This window comes from Sciurus carolinensis, chromosome 1, assembly GCF_902686445.1.
Source record: "Sciurus carolinensis chromosome 1, mSciCar1.2, whole genome shotgun sequence".
NCBI classification, from domain to species: Eukaryota; Metazoa; Chordata; class Mammalia; order Rodentia; family Sciuridae; genus Sciurus; species Sciurus carolinensis.
Genome location: NC_062213.1, coordinates 10,277,896 through 10,297,678, shown reverse-complemented (window position 1 = coordinate 10,297,678; position 19,783 = coordinate 10,277,896). Strand labels below are relative to the sequence as shown.

Here is a 19,783-nt window from a genome sequence, read left to right as displayed (position 1 = left end):
GCACAGCCCACAGAGGCACTGAGAAGAGAGAACAGAGAATCCTCACTGATGTGCTCAAGCCTCACAGGCTGACCACCCACCCTGACCACCTGGGGCAGGGGGTGGACTCTGGACACAAGGTCCAGCTGAGGCTGCAATGAGCAAGGGAGAACAGGAGGGTCATGGTAGGCCCTGCTGGGTACTGCATTCAGCTTATGTGGTGGGGGGACCCATGGGGGAAAGTGGTTAGACAGGAGGCAGGGAGGCCATGACACTACTAAGTCATAGACTGGGGCTGGCAGAGGATGCAGCGGGGGTAGGAAGTCGGTGTCCAGGATCCTAAGAAAGGGAACTGGGCCTGAGCTGGGGCTGCAGAAGAGTCCAGAAAGGAACTCTGCCCTTCCATCAGGCTTCCCGGTGTTCCGGGTGATCCAGTCAGTCCCACTTCCACCCTCCTCTCAGCAGGCCAGCCTCGTCAGTACTTCCTCCACACGCCCACCTTGTGGATCCCACAGGGTCAGTGGACAACCAGACTCCCTCCTGCACATCCCGGCTTCTCCAGGGCACAGCAATGCATCCTGGGCAAGGGACTCTGCAAGCCATACTTCTCTCACCTGTCAGTCAGGAACACCAACAGAACCCAGCAAAACAAGTAGCTGGGAACTTTACGTGACAAGAGGCTACGTATGCTGATCACGTGAAGCCGAGCCTCCAGACCAGATCTCTCGCCTCGCACGCCTAACTCCATATTTAACTCCACAGACCCTGGTCGCCCTTCTCTGGACAAGGACCCCTCCAGCCTGTCCATTGTGTGATACGTCAGGAACTGCATGTAGGTGGATGAATCAGCGATGGGAACAGCCTGAGGAAGTAATAGGTGGCTTGAGATCTGCAGAACTGAGAACACCTGTGACTGTTTAATAAAGTCCTTTCTCTACCCTCACATTGCCTCTTGACAGACTGGTCCCCCAAGTGGCCAGAGACCAGCCTTTGCACAGTAGCACTGATGCCACCTGAACCCACTCCCCAGAACCTCTCTTCTGGAACCCTAAAGAAACCTGCTCAGTGGTCCCCAGTTTCTACTTCCATCCCTCCTGATCTCTCTTCACGCAGGACTCCGTGCTCAGCAACCCAGACATGGGAAACATTCCCCCGGTGGTCTCCCTGCCCCAGCCCCACCCAGGTTTCAGCAGCACTGGGGCAGAGCGTGCTGCATCTGTTCTGGTGCCGAGTCTCTGGCTCAATAAGTAACTTGCTGAAGAACAAATGAACGAATCTTCCAGTTCCCGAGATGGTGTCAAGGTGGACAGCAGAAGTCAGCGCTCCTCCCTGACTCAACCAAACACTTTAGCCCCTGGTCCTCAGTTGGTACTGTTCCTCTTCTTCTCCTACTGAGTCATCACGAAATCCACAACCAAATCATGTCTTCCCTTAGGTTCCCTGAAGAAAGTAAACTACCTTCAGAAGACTTGGCTCTTCAGTCCAGTTTGGCTTCACCAACCAGTCACTCGCTTTCTAATTCAGTCATCTCCTTGGCCCTTGGCAAGGAGTTTACTGCCCACACTGAGTACTGGTCATGGCTAGAGATAAAGCAAGGAGACATGACCCTGACCTCCATGACGGACTGACAAGTGCCGGGGAAGAAGCCACCCACCTCTAAGGTTACCTCTCCAGTGCTGGCACAGAGCCAGCCCGGCTCCTTTCACTCTGGGCTGATTCACTGGCATGGAACCCGAGCCCAGATCTAGCTGTCTGTCCACCCTTGTGCTCAGGTGTGAGTCACTTACAGTAGCCTGCATGGAGGTGGTGACAGACCAGCTCTCCACAGGTCACCAGTGCCCAGGCTGAAGGCTTGTCAGAGGCTCATCAGCACCAGCAAGGAGTCAGTTGCTGGGCCCTGTGACGCCTGCAGTTCTGCACCCTGGGCCCACACCAGCTCTGCCTCCTGCCAAGGAAGTCTGGGTGGATCAGGGAAGCAGCAGAGGGGCTTCCAAAGGGATCTGCTCTCCAGTGCTATTTTTTTTTTTTTTTAAAGAAAGACAACAGAGAGCCTCATTTGAATTGGGTCAGGGTCTGGAGAAAGAGGAGGCTCTCTGGCTCCGTGCTGTGTTCACACCAGGGCCTGGCTGTGTCTGAACACAGGCTGCTCATTCCAAGCTTCTTCTCTGCTCTCTTCCTGACATTGTCTCACCTGCTCTTTCACTGTGACCTCAAAAGGCAGGTGTCTATTTCCTGACCAGGCCTTTGATGCTCTCAGCACCCTGTCCATTCCCTAGGCTGCAGAGGCCACGGTCAGGGCTCAGGACCAGCAAGTTGGAAGCCGTCAGCTCAGTTTCACAAACTAGCACAGGAAGATTAGGGGCGGGGGGGGGGGGGGCAGGTGACCCAGCAAGACAGCTCTACCAGGGCACATCTATATCTGAGGCCTGCCTCAGACTTTGTGCTACAACCTGGAAGGAGAAGCCAGGAACCTGGAGACTGTTCTGAGAAAATCCTGCCAGCTGGATATCCTTTGTTTCAAGGAAAACACAAAGAGGAGACTCAACTTCAGCAGACAGTGGGATAAGAAAAGCCTTCCACTGGAATGTCCTGTGTCCTTTTTTATTTCCAGAATCCTGGTAATAATGTCAGAATTGGGCAAAAAGGTATCCTTTTAATTGCAACAAATATATCTGCAACTGAAAAGCAGAGAAAGCATGTGGTCTCAGCATACTGCCTGTGACCCCACTGCCTGCAGCCCTGGAACCAGAGCAGACCGCTGGGGAGGCACTGGTTGTGTTCATTTTCTCTGTGCGGGCCTCTGCACCCATGGGGTGGTAAGCAGGCTCTGAAACACCAGGGCTGGAGGTCACCCTCCCTAGAACCACCCTTTTCTAGAGGACACGTGTTTATAAGCAGAGGAGAGATCGTCCATACATGAGAGAGCCACCCAAGGATGGGACGGTCCACCCGTCTTGCTCTTATTTCTGTCTAGGGCCTGTGCAGGGCCCACTTTTCTGCAGGCATGATGGGAAGGAGCCCAGCTTGAGCATCAGCCCTCCAGGGCAGGCCTTCCTACACCCTGTCCCAGGACAAACAATTTGCTTGCTCCAGGGAGCCATTAGACAGTGTGTTCTTATAACTGTTTCTTATAAAAAATAAATCGTAGCTAAATACCAACCTCCAGCACATTTTAATTCAGAGACACAAGAAAGACTCTTATTATAGAGGACAATCTCTCATGTTTCCCATCAGAGGCCAGAGTGACCCTGAGAGGCAGTTTACAAATGCTTTCCTTGGCATTTCCTTTGAAGGCTTTGCCTGCAGCTCTGAGATGATTTCTAACAGGTGTGGCACAGGGATTTGTAGGGCAGAGAAGTTATTTCGTATGAAACTTCAATGGCAGATATGTGACATTATGCATTTGGTCAAATCCACAGAACTAACCCTACAGCCCAGAGAGTGAGCCATAATGTAAACAGACTACTGGCTCATCAATTATAATAAATGTGCCACACTGAAGCAAGATGTTATAATAATAGGGGAAACTGTGTTGGGGAGGGTGCTTGGGAACTCTTGTCTTCTGCCCAATTTTTCTATAAACCTAAAACTGCACTATAAAATAAAGTGAATTCATTTTTTCAAAACAAACACAAACAGTCAAACTGAGGATTTGTCTCTAAGAGAGTCATGTCCCTGGACTGTTCTGTGGGTCTCTGGCAGCCCTTCACACCCAGCTGGTCCAGGGCCTGCACTGGGCTGTCCCCACCCCCACAGCTGGACAATCTCCCTGGGTTTTTCTGGCCCCAAGTAGCCTGAGACGTCTGTGTTCAGACCCACGGCCCACTGCTGCCCGCCAGGAATTCCTTACCTGGCACACTTGCGCACTACTGGCTTGGGCTCATGAATCAGCAGCCGGGGTGTTTAAGCTGTCGGCAAGTCTCGCTGCAAGTGTGACTGTTCTCCATGCCTCACCTCCTTATCAGGAGCACCAGTGACCCACCCCAAGCTGTGCAGACGATGAACTTGGACAGCCTCAGTGAAGAAAGTATGATAGCTCCCTTTCCACTGGCCCGTCTAGGAGTTCTTTAAAACAGTTCAAGGGTCCTCTCTGCAGGAAGCTTCCTCTGCCCACATGGCCCTGGGCTCCTGGGTTGCTCCTGGGTGCCACAGCTGCCCTCCCAGAGATCACCCTGTCCACAGCTATCTTTGCTAGTTTGCTGCCTCCTTGAGATCAGGGACCTTGTTCATTTGTTCTTTGGAAACATCAGCAGACAAATGTGCTTCAGCCTCGTTCAGGAGCCTGAGGCCTGACCTGGAGCCAGAGCCACCAGGGAGGAACGGAACTATCCCCTCTCCAGAGCTGCTTTTCAAGTACGTCTCCCAGCTCTCATCTGATGGCCAAATGCCACCGTGCTCCAGCACAGATCGGCACCTTGACCAACGTGTCTCAGACTGGCCCTATCTCTCCTACTCTTCCACAAGCCCAGCAAATGGACAGATGGGATGGGACGGGGCAGGACGGGGCGAGACTGGGCCTGAGAGTTTGTTCAGGGAAGAAGGAATCCAGACAAGGCATGCTCTGTAGGTCAGTGGTTCTGGATGGAAAGAAGGCTCACAACTTCAAACTCCAGGGAGGTGGGCTCCAGCTGTCTGAGGAGGTTCTGCCAATGGTCTCACGCCCTCTTTCCCTGGTCAAGACCTGGAATGGCATTTTGGTGCACCAGCTTGGCCAAGGACAGTCCCCAGGTACTCAACCAAATGTTGATTTGTTTATAGATGTAGCTGAAGTCCTCATCAGCTGATTTCAAGGAACACTATCCTTGACACTCAGGTGGGTCTGAGGCAATTGAGAGTCCTCAGGAGAAGAGCCAAGCCTCACTGGTCCTGCAGGAAGGGGTCCTGATTCAATGGTAGCTGCAGCCCACACAGCGAGCCCTCGTCCACCCTTCCAGAGAGTTCCTCAGGAGGATTTTGGACCTGCCTAGCCAGCCACCTGCCACCACAGAGGCCAACTCCATGCAGTAAATTCCTTCATATATATCTCCCACTGGGCGGCTTCTCCCTTGGCTCTCACAGGAGCCCATGGCTGTCACCCAGGGTTCGTCAGGGGCACTCAGCTGGATACAACCATGGAGAGATAAATATTCATCAGCCATTGAATAAAGTTCAGGCATTTCATATATGATAAGCACTGATCTCAACCTTCACAGAACCCCTGTCCTGATTCTCCAGGTGAGGGGAAGGAAGACGCCCAAAGACTCACCTGTGTGCATAGTTATGAGACAAAAGGAGAGCTTGGGCACATGTCTCTGGGAGTATAAAGTTCAAATTTCCTGCCACGTGGGGTCTGGGCTAAGCAAGAGGGATGCTGAAAGGGGACAGGGACATTGTGGGAGCAGATGACACGTGCCCTTGGGTAATTTTCCATTCTTCAAAAGTGTGCCACAGAGCTGCCACCAGGCAAGATTTCAAAACATGGACAGAGAGGTGACACTGGCTACTGCTGAACATGCAGAAAGAGATGTCAGAAGGGACGGGCCATCAGAAGGGACAGGCCAGCAGTCCTCATGCTGCAGGGTCAGGGGAAGCTTTATCAGCTGCATGATCTTGCCAATCCCACCGAGAACAGCTCTGAAATCTCCCAAATCCTGCGGTCCCCTCACTCTGCCACCCGGTGCTAGAAAGAACTCAGCCTGCTTCTGAAAGACCTGCCTTGTGTTGGATTTCAAGGTGGGAGAACTGCTGAGGTGTGCTTTTCAGTACCTGGAAGGTGAACTTCAAGGTGAGCACACCGCCCCACCCCAGAACTCTGATACAGCTCCTGCCTGGGGTCGGGGGCGGTGCTGGGGCAACAAGGTGGGTTGCCAGGTGGACAGGTGGGGGTCTGCCCCCAGGAGCCTGCAGCTTATGGCAGAGACTAATGAACTAGAAAACCACGCTGGCTGGGCGGAGGTGAGACGGCCCACCTCGCTTCACTCCACCAACACCTCTCCACGCAGGAAGCACTGCAGACTGGTACGGAAGTATCTCCACCATGCTCACTGGGGATGGAAGATGGGACTCCGGAGGGTGACAGTGGGGGTGGAGAGAGGAAGCAGCTCCCTCCCTGAAACAGCTGCTTCCTCAGGAAGCTTCACTTGCTAACAGCCTGCAGGTCAGGATCTCAAGCCCACATTCTGCACAAGAACAAGCCAGGCAGGCAGGACCCTCAGGGTGGCCTCATGTGTGTGACTAGACTTCTCCATGCAACAGCTTCTTCATTCTCAAATTGGGAGTAATGTCAAATTTTTCAATTTCTCAAGACTATGCTGAAGATTAAAACTTCAGGTAAAAGAAAGGGTGCCGTTCCAAACCAACCCCATCCACTACCTGGCCACTGATTCATTAGAGCAGAGCTGGACTGGGAGGGCCACTGTCCTTGCTGCATCGTGGGGAGACTGAGACAAAGGATGGGGACATAAAGGGTCAGGGACTGAGGAACTAGGGGCCACAACCATCCCCAAAGCTCTACAGAAAAGCGTCAATATTTCCTTGACAGGTGATACACTATCAGTCTGTTCCAGAGGCCCCTTCCACTCTATGGAGATGAGAAAAAACATGTATTCTACATGTCCCTGGAGACCTGAATCACCTCCACAACTCCATGCTGAGCCCCACTTTCCCCACACCCATGCACACATGTGCACATCATCCACACACACACTCTTGTACACATAGACCCATGAATGCACACACACTCATCCATGCACACACTCATGAAAACACAGACTTATGAATGCACACTCGTGCGTGCACACATGAACAAACACTCAAGTCCACACGCATGCCTGCACACTCATGCACACACGTACACTCATGCACACACACTCAAGTCCACACACATACTCATGCATGCATGTACACATGCACACACTTACACACACATGCACACTCATGCACACATACGCTGATGTGCATGCACACAGATACACATCAAAAAAAAAAAAAACTCCCAAATCCCCAACCTCCCAGATCTAGGATGTCATGAAGCCTAAGAAACACCCACAGTTTAAGAATGTGCTAGGGCAGTGGGTTGGGAGGGGGTAGCTGCTACATTAAATACACGATTAATTGACCCTGATTTCAAGAGTCACCTCTTTCAGAAATCAGGTCAGTGGTTCTCAACTTTAGTGACTTGAAGTTAAAAGAAAGTGTGTGAAATAAGAGAAAAGGGACATGGTAATTGAGGTGGTGGGAGGATAATTTGATGAGAAATTATTTTACGAAGGAGGAAAAAAACTTGAGTGATTTTTTTCTTTCCCCTTTTGAAAAAGTGACTTTTACTGGGAATATTTAAGGTACACAACATGATGTTGTAAGATACATATATGGAGGAAAATGGTTCTTATGGGGCAACAAATTCACATGTACATCAGTTCACAGGTCCCCATTTCCCCCTCTGTGACAAGAGCAGCTGCAATCTGCCCACTTAGCAAGAATCCTGAGCATAACCCACCATGATTCACTCTCGTCCTATTAGCAACCGAGCCAGCCCTCTGTACTCTAGACTGAGCACCTTCTCCACCATGCTGGCTGTCAAACCAAGCAGAAGATGCCTGGCACTGAGGGTCTTACCCAAGACAGGCCCAGACAGACAGAGGTGGGAGGAGGCCAGAGAGGACGGGAGGCATGTGTGGAATCCTGCAGGAAACCGGGAAGCTTCTCCTCCTCACCCTAGCAGGCGGCAAGACAGCAAACAACCCTGCGCCCAGCCTGCCCAGTTCTCCAGCTGACCAAGGGCCTCATTCACCTGGCCTTCCAGTCTTGCGCCAGCCAAGCCCCCCGACTTTCTTCTCCACGGGGGAGAGTGGGGGCCTAGAGTCAGACTAAACTGGATTTATCCAGGTTAAGCTAAGCTGGAACACATCGATCTGTATGGCATTGACCTAAGAAGGGGATGCTGCTCCAGTCAGGCTTCCCTTCCGTCCCACAATCAAGGCAGCACGTATTTTCAGTTGCTGACTGTCCCGTCTGCATTTCTCTCTCGAGTCCGCTCCAGGGTGATTCCTTTTTTTCCTGGAACTCTGTGGTCCCACTTCTGTGCCCAGCCCAGCAAAAAACCCTTTTGATTTAGCTGTCACTTGCTCACTGTCTCCACCATCATCCCCAGGCCGGGATGTCCCCAGTCTCTGCTGCCCTTGCCACCTGGATGGCTGTGGGAAGCCAGTCCTTCTGGTCCCTCAGAGCTGGATTCGGAACTCTGTTTTCAACATGTTTCTGGGATCTGACGTTCAAGTAGCCCCAGAACATACCCTGAGGAACTCGCCTTAGTGCAGAGGAAGGGGCTGTGGCAGGTGTTAGGTTCCAGTTCCAGCATCTGCCCCCCAGGGTGGGAAGGAGGCTTCCATAAACAGATGACAAATGACTGTCTATGGTAAGTTGCTGGCTGGGTAGCTTCAGAAATGAGTGGGTAAATAAATTAAATTAGTAATAATGGACTCATTCACTCACCCACCCACCCACCCACTTACTTAATAATTAAGCTATATACCAAAGGGCTATAAAAGGTATCGTGCAGACTATAAAAGCCAGGTATCTTTTTTTTTTAAATCATCGTGGACTAAATCCAGCAGTTTGCAGGATATGGAATCACTTTTTCAAAATTCTTGGAAAGCTTTGGCATATTACTGCATGGAGATTCTTTCTAGACCCAACAGTCTGCAGCCCATTGCTGTGAGTGCCAGGCCTCTGCCTCTACCACCTGGGGTGCATTTCCAGGTGCCTTCTTTGCTCTACTTCTGGGCTTCTCCCCCACCTTCTATACAGTTAACTTTTAGCTGGCTATCCCTGTGCCGGCCCACAGGATTCAGGGATGGATCCTGAGGTAGACAGGCTTATGAGATGGTCCTGCAAGACCCCCATCCCTGGTGTGCACTGCCTGGACAAGTCCCTCCCCTTGCATGGGTGAGATTTATGAATAGGATGGGCTAGATCTCCTATGGTTATCTTTTCTTGTGCGGCGGAGGGGATTTTGCAATGCAATTAAGGTCCCAGTTGACCTTGAGTGAATCAAAAGGAAAGTTACCTTAGGTGGGCTTTGTCTAATCTGACAAGTTCTTAAAAGAGGTCAGAGAATCAAAGTGAGGGTGGAGGGCTGGGGGTACTCAGTGGTAGAGCACTTGTATAGTATGTGTGAGGCCCTAGGTTGAACCCCAAAAAAACAGCAGCAGGGGAGCTGGTTGCGGTGGAAAAGAGCAGGATGGGTGGCAGTAAATGACCGGGAGCTGGAAAGGACTCTGCTTGACGCTGAGCAGGTTAGCAGGGACTCAGTCCTACAACCAGCACCAGGAACTCAATTCTGCCAACAGCCAGGGAGCAGGGAAGAGGACCTCAGCTCCAGGCGAGGCCCTGCCTGCCTGACACTGCTAACCTGCAGTGATTAGCGAGGCAGGAAGCACTGTCCTTCCCCAAGGGACTCACAGGCACCTGGGGGAGAGGAACACAGGCCCATAACCACTAAGCAATAGTGATTCGAAGGCTACAGCATCAGAGCTTGTTCGCTTTTCAAAAGTTGAGGCCAAGTTGTGCTCAGAATGTTTTTCCCTGCTTATCTATGGTCCATTTGATTCACTGAATCTGCAAACTGTACTGAGCTCCAGTTCTGTGTCTAACACTGTGCCAGACAGACCCCAGGGACCCCAGGAGACCCAGATGACAATTCCTGATTCTCTGACCTTGGCCCAAGATGTCCCTCCAATCTTGGGCAACTCACTGATGCCCAAGTCCCGGCATAAAGTCTACCTCATCCACCAGAGATCTTGAGTTCCCGCCAAAACGCACAGTTCCAGCCTTGGCACCTCAACATGTGGCTGACTCTGTGCAGCACTTTTGGCTTCACTGTACATTTCAACCACATGACTGTGTGAGCATCTCAGTGACCTGTGAGCTCCCTAGAGACAGAGACTCCTCAGCCTCATTCGAAACCAATGTCTGAAAGACAGGAGAAGCTCAGCAAATAGCAGTTGAATAATGAACGACTCATCTAACTCATCCTTCCATCTCCCTACCAACTTGTCCTGGCTCTCCCAGTTCTAGAAGTCAGCCATATTGGAATGAAGAAGAAATACTTAGGAAAGGCCCGAGACAGCTGGCTATGCAGCCCACTTATAAGATCAGTCTAGCTTGATGCCCATAGTCAACCATCAACCAGATCACCTGGAATAATTGTCTCTGGCCATCCTTATGGATGTGTCTTACTGATGCCAAGGGTCCATTTCAGAAACAGCACATGTAAAACAAATTTTTGCTAATCGGTCATATTTTTAAAGTGTCAGGGTCTCTGTTTACTTAAGGATTCTTATTTTAAAATGAGGATTCAGTTGAAAAATCTTGATATCACCACTAATTTGAAAAGGTCATAAAGTAGGTTAAAATAGAGAACATGACAGAGAAACTAATAATTTTTCAAAAAGAGAGCGTTTTAATGATTGGGAAGGAGGAGAAAGAAAGGCCAAAAGTCTGGAACGAGACAATCCTAGAGCTTCTTAAAAACCAGGACGAGAGGGAGGGTTGACTTCCAACTGCTGCCACCAGATGGAGAGAAGAGAACCCATCCACCTGGAGAAATGACCCACCTCAAGCCGCATTAGGAGAAGCCCGCAGGCAAATTCCACGGGAAATGCATGGTGTGGCGTTTGCCACAGTGCCTGGCAGGCAGAGTGCCAGGATTTGCCAGTCAGCAGCAGCGACATCGTTTTCTTTTCATGTCAGTCCTTAAAAACAGCCAGGAAGATAAAACATATGGCCTTTAACTAGAGCTCTGAAGAAATTGAGGCCTATTTTTCCAACAAGAATTTGGGATACAATGAGTTCCCCAAATGCCAAGGTCATGTCATTCCATGGTAATACAGGAGAGATATTTTTGGAGACTGCTTAGCTAATTTATAGATGGTGTGACAGATGGTAAAATGGGACTTTTTTGCCTAGGTTTCAAGGTTTCAGCCAGGCCCTCCTATGACAGCTACCCTCTGCCCCCACTTTCCAGGGAAGACGGACCAGAGCAGGGCTGACCCTGTGGATCTGATTCTGTGGATCTGGGATGGGCCCGGGAAGCTTGGTTCCTGTAACACGGCAGGTCATGCTGATGTACACAGGAGTGGTCACTTCCAGGAGTATGTGCTGGACCAACTGCACAGGTCAGCCCAGAACTGGCTGCAAAAACCAATCATAAGACCCAAGTCCACCAGGTACTACGAACTGGTTATGAGCATTTCCCCCCAGAAGGAGACAACAAGAGGCAGTACTTTTTACAAGAAATTTCTTGGTTTCTTGTGAATTCCATGTCCTCTAGGGGAGAGGAAGAGGGCTTCACCCACCAACACCTCAGACCTAAGGAGAAGAGACCACACATAGAGGGCACTGTGTTCCCAGACTCTGGGGACACAGAATGAAAAGGGCTCAGGAGAGGACTGGCCAAAGCTGCAGAGCATGTGCAAGGTCACTGTGGTCCCCCAGCAGAGTGGCCCAGCAGGCTGGAGTCCCAGAGCAGATGACGGGGACTGGGAAGTCAGGAATATCAGACTAGCAATGCCAGTGTGGCTCCTGCCACCTGGGAAGGCTCCCTCTGTAAGGACAGGTGAAAGTGGCAGCTCAGAGGACAGCCCTGGGCAGGCACTGCTGGGAGTGGAAACGCAGAAGGCAAGCAGGCGCGTGAGGACAGCTCCCAGGAACCCGGAAAGGCCCACAGGAGCAGTTGGCAGCTCTGAAGAACTTCCCCAGGCAGAGAACTATTACCTTCATCGTCTTCGTCATCATCAGGGCCACACACGAGGCCTCCGCCAACCCCACCTCTCTTTCTCTCCATGTTCCCACCCGGGGGAGCTAGAGAAAGCCAAGGGTCTGGGCAGGCTGTCTGCTATAAGATCATTTTGAGAACTCAAAACCACTTCAGGACTTTGGATCCACTAAGTGCACACAAGCAGAGGTGCGTGCAGGGAGGGAGCTACAGCTCGCCAGGGTGGGTAGAAACCGGCAAATGGGAGATCAAGATGCAGCTGCGGGTTGTGCCCCAGGCATCTGTCCTGTTCAATGAACACCACCTGCCTTTGAGGGCAGTGCAAGGCCAGCTGGCCTTTGTGGGTCTTAGACCACTGGAGTTTGAACCTCAGCTTCATTCCTTACTAACTGTACCCAGAAGGTTCCCCTGTGGTCCTCCGGGGCTGGATTGAGAATGAAGCTCAGGTCTGCCACGCAGCAGGGGCTCAGTAGCCCCTCACCAACTCTAGAAAAGCACTTCGTGCTGTAAAATATTGCTTCAACACAAAAGCTTCAGGATCACGAAGATGGTGATTAAAAATGCAAACTCCATGGCTTCGCCCCCAGGAAATTCTAATTCAGTGATACTGCATAGGGCTCAGGAACCTGCCTTTTATTCCTGCTTCCAGATGACTCTGACTCAGGTGATCCACAAAGCACAACCATTTGTGGAAAGATGCTCAGGAAGGCTACAAAAAAGGGAGGAAGAGAGTGGACATTTCCCACCCCAAAGAAGTACCAAGCCAGCTCCAACCAGGGTTCAGTGAAGTTTCTGGAAATACTGTAGGCATGGAACAAAAGTCCTCCTGCAAATGTACTGGCCACCTGAGCTACCTGAGAGTGAAAGAAGGGCTCACACTCGTGCATTCCGTATTCGAGCCTTTAGCCTAAGCAATGCAATGCCAACGGAGAGAAACCCAGCAAGCTCACAGAAACAGGTGGGGGCCACAGTGATGCCCTATAGAGATCTGTAACAGAAGAGAGGACAGCATGGCCACCTCCCCTACCCCAGAACATCAAGGAGAGTATGCTCAGTCACTGTCCACAGCACATCTGGGGCTGCTTGCGATATCTATGGATAGACCCCCACTGCAGTACAGGCTGCTGCTGTGATTCCAATCAGACTGATGGCTTAGCCCTGTTGAGCTCACTCACAGACAGCAGTGATACTGACCTGGCCGCAGCCTTGACTCCCCCACCCGCATCTTGCAGCACATCAGCTTTATGGCCTCCCCTCCTGCCTGACAGTACACACCAGGTGCTTAAGAAATACTTATTTCACAACTAAAAGGATGAAAGGATGAGCTAGAGACTGAGTGAATAACTCACCACTCTGTTTCTAAGTTTTCTTTCTTCAATTCATCTATCCAGGCAGCTGAAGTGCTATTGCCATAACACAAATGATTTCAAGTCCCCTTCCCAACCAACACCCTTGAGTGGCTTCCACTGGATCAGCTCACTGAGCAGGACCACATGCAAACCTGTCCAGGTGAGACAGGGCTTCGACGACCTGTCTCCTTCAGCTCTACATCTAAGGACAGTTATCTAAAAACAATGTGCTCTCTGTGCTCCACAAAGCCCCCTTTATCTAGGTTACTCAAGGTCACCTTCTGAAGTCACTTTAATGATCACCTGCTCCAGGAAGCCTTCCCTGGCAGCCTCAGCTGGGTTTAATAGGTTTCAGTTAGCAGTTATTTACTATACTACATGTCAGCAGCCCCTTCCTTTGTGTTTCCAGAACATCCTATGCACATGTCCATTTACCTATGTTTCACCATGCCTCTCACAGGCCCTGGGACACAGTAGGAGCCAAACAACAGTGGCATGAATTCATGCACTGAGCCAATAATTCCTAGGCGGTGAGTGCGCCCCAATGGTTAAAGTGTTGTCAGACGTTGCCAAGGATACTGCAAGATGGAAAATACCCACTTTCCTCCCGAGCAGAACAAAGCTTTTGCCCCATATGGCGTCGGCAGTGGATTCACCGCCTCCATTTGCAGAAGCTGAGGTTCCCGCCGGTCTCCTCCAAGAAGCAGGGCTTCCTCAGCGTGTCTGTGTCATGCTGTCTGCAGGAGCACGTGACTGGGGAATCCCATCTGCTCTCATGCGCACGCCCACCCATGACAAATGAATTCATCTGCAGTGCCTGCCAGAAGCAGCCTCAGGAGCAAGGAGACGGTGATGAATTATTTATCCGGAGGAGAGGCTGGCCCAGCCCCGGGAGCGGGACAGCCTGGAGGTGCACCCCCAACTGCAGAGCTCGCAGCCCATCGCACAAAACGATAATTAACAGCAGAGAGCCGACCACGTGCTGAGTGTCCATCTCATGCCCTGTTCGGGGCTTAACCTGACTGTGCTATTTCACTGCATTTTCACGAAGGCCCCTTGGGATAGAAGGAACCATCATCCCCATTTACAGATAAGGGATCAGCACACTGGAGGGGCAGTCCCCCAGGCTTCTCTGATCTCCAGGAGGTGTGCTTTCCCCTGCACAGCACCCAGGGAAGGGAAGTCCAGGAAAGCCCGGGGATCCCCTCAGGCAGAGCTGGGCATCACATGGCTCGGGCCCCCTCCCCCGCTGGAGTTAGCATTCAGAGCAGCAGACGCTCAGGCAGGAAGACTCAGAGAGCCTCCCCAGCCCCAGCCCCAGCCCCAGTCGTGTCAAATGCAGCTGCTATTTCCAGCAGCTTCTCTACCAGAAAAGCCCTGTCACATTTGATATGGCCGAATCGATGATTTTGGTGGGCTTGCAGTTAGATTCTGCTAAAGAGCAAAGAGGAGGAGTGGCAGGGAGCTAGAGAGGAAGAGAGAAGATTCCCCAGGGGCCAAACCCACGACACAACTGCTAACGTCAAGGCCAGGGACGGATCCCAGGAAGGACAGGACCTCTGTGACCAATGTGAGCAAAAATCTGTCCAAGGAACAGACAGATGCTGTGCTTGCTGGAAAGGCGTGGCCCTCATCTTTCCACCCAGGGCGTGGTGTCACCAACAAGACTGCAAAACAGAACTAGGCAGCTGGGAAGCCAGAGGAGCGATAAGCAGCGAAGGCTGAGCAGAGCATCTGGCAGAAGCAGGGATGAAGAGCAGCTAGTCAGGCTCCAAGCCCCACACCACCCTGGGGACAGGCTCCAGTCAACTGTGTTGAAGACACTTGGCCCAGTCACCATGTCCCTCTGCTGTTCTCTGACTGGACCAAGTCACCTCACTAGAGCCAAGGAAATCAAAGGCCCAAAGCCAAAGTGCCTGCAGAAATCCATGGTGGGGCCATTCCTGACTCCACACTCTGCCCAGCCTTCCCCCCGCCTGCAGCCTGAGCCTCCTTCCAGCATCACGCCCCAGCCCCATGTCTTCGCTACAAGTCTTGGCATGTCCTTCTGCAGGGACCCTCTTACCCACACTGGGTAGGTCCCCGGCAGCTGCGCCAAACCGCAGTGACAGTCAGCCGCAACGCCTGTGTCTTAGGGCTGGGAGTGTGGCTCAGTGGCTGCCTAGCAGACTTGAGGCCCCAAGCTGGATCCCCAGCACAAGAAAGAAAGAAAAGAAGAAGCAGGGTGGGGGTGAGGGAGGAAGAGAAGACGGGAGGGAGGAGAGAGGGAGGGAGGAGAGAGGGAGGGAGGGAAGAGAGGGAGGGAGGGGCGGGAGGAGGGCGGTGGGCGGAGGGAGGAAGGCTTCCTCGGCAGGGACCTGCACATGCCTGGCTGCTCTGCCCACTGCAGGGTCACATGGGATTCTGTTTTAAAGCAGGGCAGGCCAGTCCATCAGGCTCGGTACTGTCCATGGTCTGGACAGCTCTGCAGGACACCCAAGAAGGATGAATCACTGACGCCAGGCATTTTAAAAAAAATTTTAAAGATGTTTTTAGTTGTAGATGGAAAGAACTTTATTCTAAATATATCTATTTATGTGGTGCTGAGGATGCAGCCCAGTGCCTCCCAGGTGCCAGGCAAGCACTCTACCACTGAGCCCCAGCCTCGCCCACCGTGCATTCTTAACGGGGTGAAAATTGGAACTTGGGGAGTGAACGATGTCTTGGTTTTGAGGAGATGGCTGTAGGCTCCCAGGGGCCACCATATACATCCAGTGTATCTGTGATGCGACAGTGTCATAGGGAGTAGAACAACCCTCTAGAAAGGCTTCCTGGGGTGACGGGGTGATGACCGTGAACACTCAGACACTGGTCTGGACCATTCCCATGCCAGCAGCCCCCCAGCCCTGCCCAGTTCTCGGACTGGGAACAGAGGCTCAGTGAGGTCACATGACTCACCCGAACCACAGTGGTGGAGCTGAAATAGGGGTCAGGCCGGTTCTACTGCAAGACACTTTACACCCATGGGAAGAGACGTTTGTTTGGGGGCACTCATGTTTGTTACTCATTTGTTTGTTTTTAATTCAATATTTCTAAGCAAAAAAAAAGATTCTTTTGAAAAAAGAAATTAAGATCTACAAATCTTCATCACTAAGGTGGTATTTCTCTCAACACATTTAGCCTCTTTAAATTTCAAACTGGACCTCCTCTTTGGAATTCTAATCTTTGTCTTCTTGGAATTACAAACTTTCTACTGTTAATCATTCGTGGATTCACTCGAGATGCGAACGCTGGGCGGCTATGAGGCAGGCGTCACTGAGGTGGCAGAGAGGCCTAAGACAGCCACTTGCCTTCCAGGGCTTCCCAGTTGAGGTTGAGGTGTGCCCTGGGCCGGTGTGCGGGGGAAAGGTGGGCTCAGAAGGCCGCCAGGTGCAGACAGGAGGACTGGGGGCTGCAGGAGGTTTGGCAAGGAGAGTCACCTCTGTGCTGGAATTGAAAGGTCTGGTAAGAGAGCCAGCAGGGAAGGCAGGGAACCCGAGCGAAGGGCTGATGTGAGCAAAGGTAACTGTGTGAGGGAGCTTGGAGGCGGGGGAGCTCATAGCTCCCAGGGAGAAGCTTGTGTCATAGAAACCACCTGCACTGTTGGGTCCTCCTTCCGCTTGAAGAAACAGAGCAGAAGAAATCCAGTCCCAGGGTACACATGCTGGCCTGTGTACTCAGATGCAGAAATTGGGGAAATTCAATAAAGGGACTATTTACAAAGGTGGCGGAGGGTACAGGGACATCAACAAGGGGAGAGGAAGGCCCCTGGGGCGGGCAGGATAGCAGAGAGCTCTCACACCTATAACCCTACCTGGCTGGGGAGAGAGCAGACGTCAGAAACCATGACAGCTGCTGACGTGCAGGAGGGCTCCAGAGGAGCTGCAGTGGCCACACCAGCCCGGCAGCAGGAGCCATGTCCTGTCTTCTCTTCCCAGCTGCCACCACCCTCTTCTGCTGTGCCTCCCCTGGTCTGTGGCCAGCCGCAAATCTGAGGCAAGGGAGCCACTAATGAAACATACAAAATTAGTCTCCTGAGGGGACAGCACAGGTGGAGAACACATTTGGAGGAAAGAAAAACACCGAGCACACAACAGCTATGAGACACCTTTTTTTTAAGATAATCTGCACGTGATCTTGTCCTAGTGCTGACACACGCTCCTTGTGGTCCGGGAGGGGATCTGACCCCTAAGCAGTAAAATGGTCATGTGATTCAGACCTGGACACAATCTTCCATTCGTGTCAGGCCCTCCAGATTCATCTGGGAAGGAAACAGACTTGCTTCCTAGAGCAGTTCATGCAAAGCACATGAGCATTCCAGAATGCACACCCAGCCAGGCCACTCAGAAACTCAGTGTGGAACCTTCGTGGACAAGGAGAAGGATAAGTTCTCTTTCTGTTGACCTTGCAGCTGAGAAGATATGCAGGTCTGCAGAACTATAAGGCATCCCAAGGGGTACAGAAGAGGAGCTGGCGGCCCAGGATGATCTGGGACCCCCACCACAGGCAGCAATGCAGAAGCACTCCTGGCTCAGGACAAAGGGACTAGTTTTCCACCAGCCTCCTCTCTCCTCCTCCAGAACCTTCCTGAAGCCACTAGATCAGGGATAAGATTGAGCAGCTCTGGCCTCCGTGGTTGGGAATAACCAGCAGATGTTGGGCTTTCTCTGGGTCAGCACATTAATACCCACACGGAGTGACCCACAGGAAAGGGAGGAGGAAACAATTACTTTGAGGCCTGAGGACAAGATAAATATAAGCTCAGATCGTGAGCTTGGGAAGAGGACTGGCATTAGCTGGCAGCCAGAGGAAGCGATCCGTGACAGAGCCCAGGAACCAGCTGCACAGCTGTAATGAGACCCTCAGGAGAGGTGGGGGTCAGGGGCAGAGGAAAGGCAGGGGACCAGGGTCTCTGGTTCTGTGTCCAGTGGGTTTCGGGACTGGGTGGGGGTTATCCTCCGCTGCTGGTTTTAGCCTCCTTATTTGCTAAACCAAGAGGATAGACAGCCACAAAGATGGGGCATGGCGGGCGGTGCAGAGAAAGGCAAGGACAAGTGGTCAGACCTCAGTTCACACCCTAACGGAACCTCTAAAAGTCATGTGACCTAAGGCAGGTCGGTCTCCAAACCTTGCTTTTCTTGTTTGTAAAAGGGGCGCTTTAGTACTGCCACTGCAGATGGCAACAGAAACACAGGACAGGAGCCTGCAACCCTGAGAAGAGGCGGGTCTGGCTAACTCTGGGAGGTGAGCAGCACCCTCTGGAGCAGGAAGGGGCATCTCCCCTCCTGGGATCCTGCTGGGCAGCAGGGCTCCACCGCCTAAGCGCGGCTCTGCCATCTTCTCTCTACTAGGCTGAAACCTCAGATTATAGGGTGTCTGGGTTTCTTCATTTACAGGTCAGCTATAGTTGGAGAAAAAGCCATTAGTAAAACTTAATAGAAGTGAAATATTCATATTCCTGTGCACCGTGCTTTTAAGAGCAGAATGCCCCTCTGTCTTAGCACTGTGATTTCACTGATGTGGAAACTCAGGAAGTTCAGCCTCTTGTGTGGCACCAGACAAAGCCTCTCTCAGTCCAAAAGTCCTGGAAAACCAACACTGTGGCCATAAAAAGGCTGCTCCAGCACCACCCCTGGCTCCCCACAGAAGCCCCTGTGCCCTCCAAGAGCCCCCTCTGCAGGTGGGAAAGGTGAGTGGCAGGCCTGCACAGCAAGGTGCGAGGAATGACCCCAGCTGTTTGGTCAGCTTCACTGCTGACCAATCTACAGCGGTCCATAATAGTATCTCATTTTAGAGGTGAGAAGACAGCCTCAGAAATCCTTAAGTGGCTTACCAAGGCACAGAGGATGCGGCATCAGCAACAGTAGCTGAGAAGCCGTACTTGAGCTCAGGCCTGTCTGACTGGAAAACCTGTGTTCTTCCAAAGATGTCATTCTCAAGTCAAAGAAACTGAGCACCCAGCTTGGAACACATGGATTCTATCTCTGTCAGTTCAGGCTCTGCTATGATTTGAATGTGTGCAGCCAAAAGTCACGTATTGGAAACTTAACCCCCAAATTCATATGCTGACATTATTTGGAGGTGGTATCTTTGGGAGGTAGTTAGGATTAGGTGAGGCATTAGTTGCTTTATAAGAAGAGAGACACGAGCTAGCACGCTTACTCTGTCTCACCATGTGATTCTTTCTGATGTAAAGCAAGACTCTCATCGGATGCCAGTACCATGTTCTTAGACTAAATAAACCTTCTTTATTTATAATTACCCAGGCATCTTGTTATAGCAACAGAAAATGAATTAAGGCAGGTTACTATGGCAAAGTTCATTGACTAAGTAGCTTATAAATGATGGAAGTTTATTTCTTACAGTTCTGGAGGCTGAGAGTCCAAGATCAGGGTGTTAGCATGGTTGAGTTTTGGTGAGGACCCTCTCCTGGGCTACAGATTGCTATCTTCTCACTTTCCCCCTAACATAGGGGATAGAGAGCTCTCTGGGCTTCCTTCTTAGAAGAGAACCAATCCCCTTCATGAGGACTCCACCTTCATGACCTGATCACCTCCCAAGGCCCCACCTCCCACACCACAACACTGGGGTGTGGATTTAAACAAACATTCAGTCCATAACTGGTACCTGCTCAAGGTCATGAATATTTGCCTGGGTTAGTCCTAATGTGTCTCAGATAATG

The 19,783-nt window shown here is 51.5% G+C and overlaps 1 protein-coding gene across 1 annotated transcript in view; it reads right to left on the bottom strand.

The window, feature by feature from the left end:
- Kcnq3 (potassium voltage-gated channel subfamily Q member 3) overlaps positions 1–19,783 on the bottom strand; it is a 295,813-nt gene that overhangs the window by 223,640 nt on the left and 52,390 nt on the right. The window lies entirely within an intron of this gene.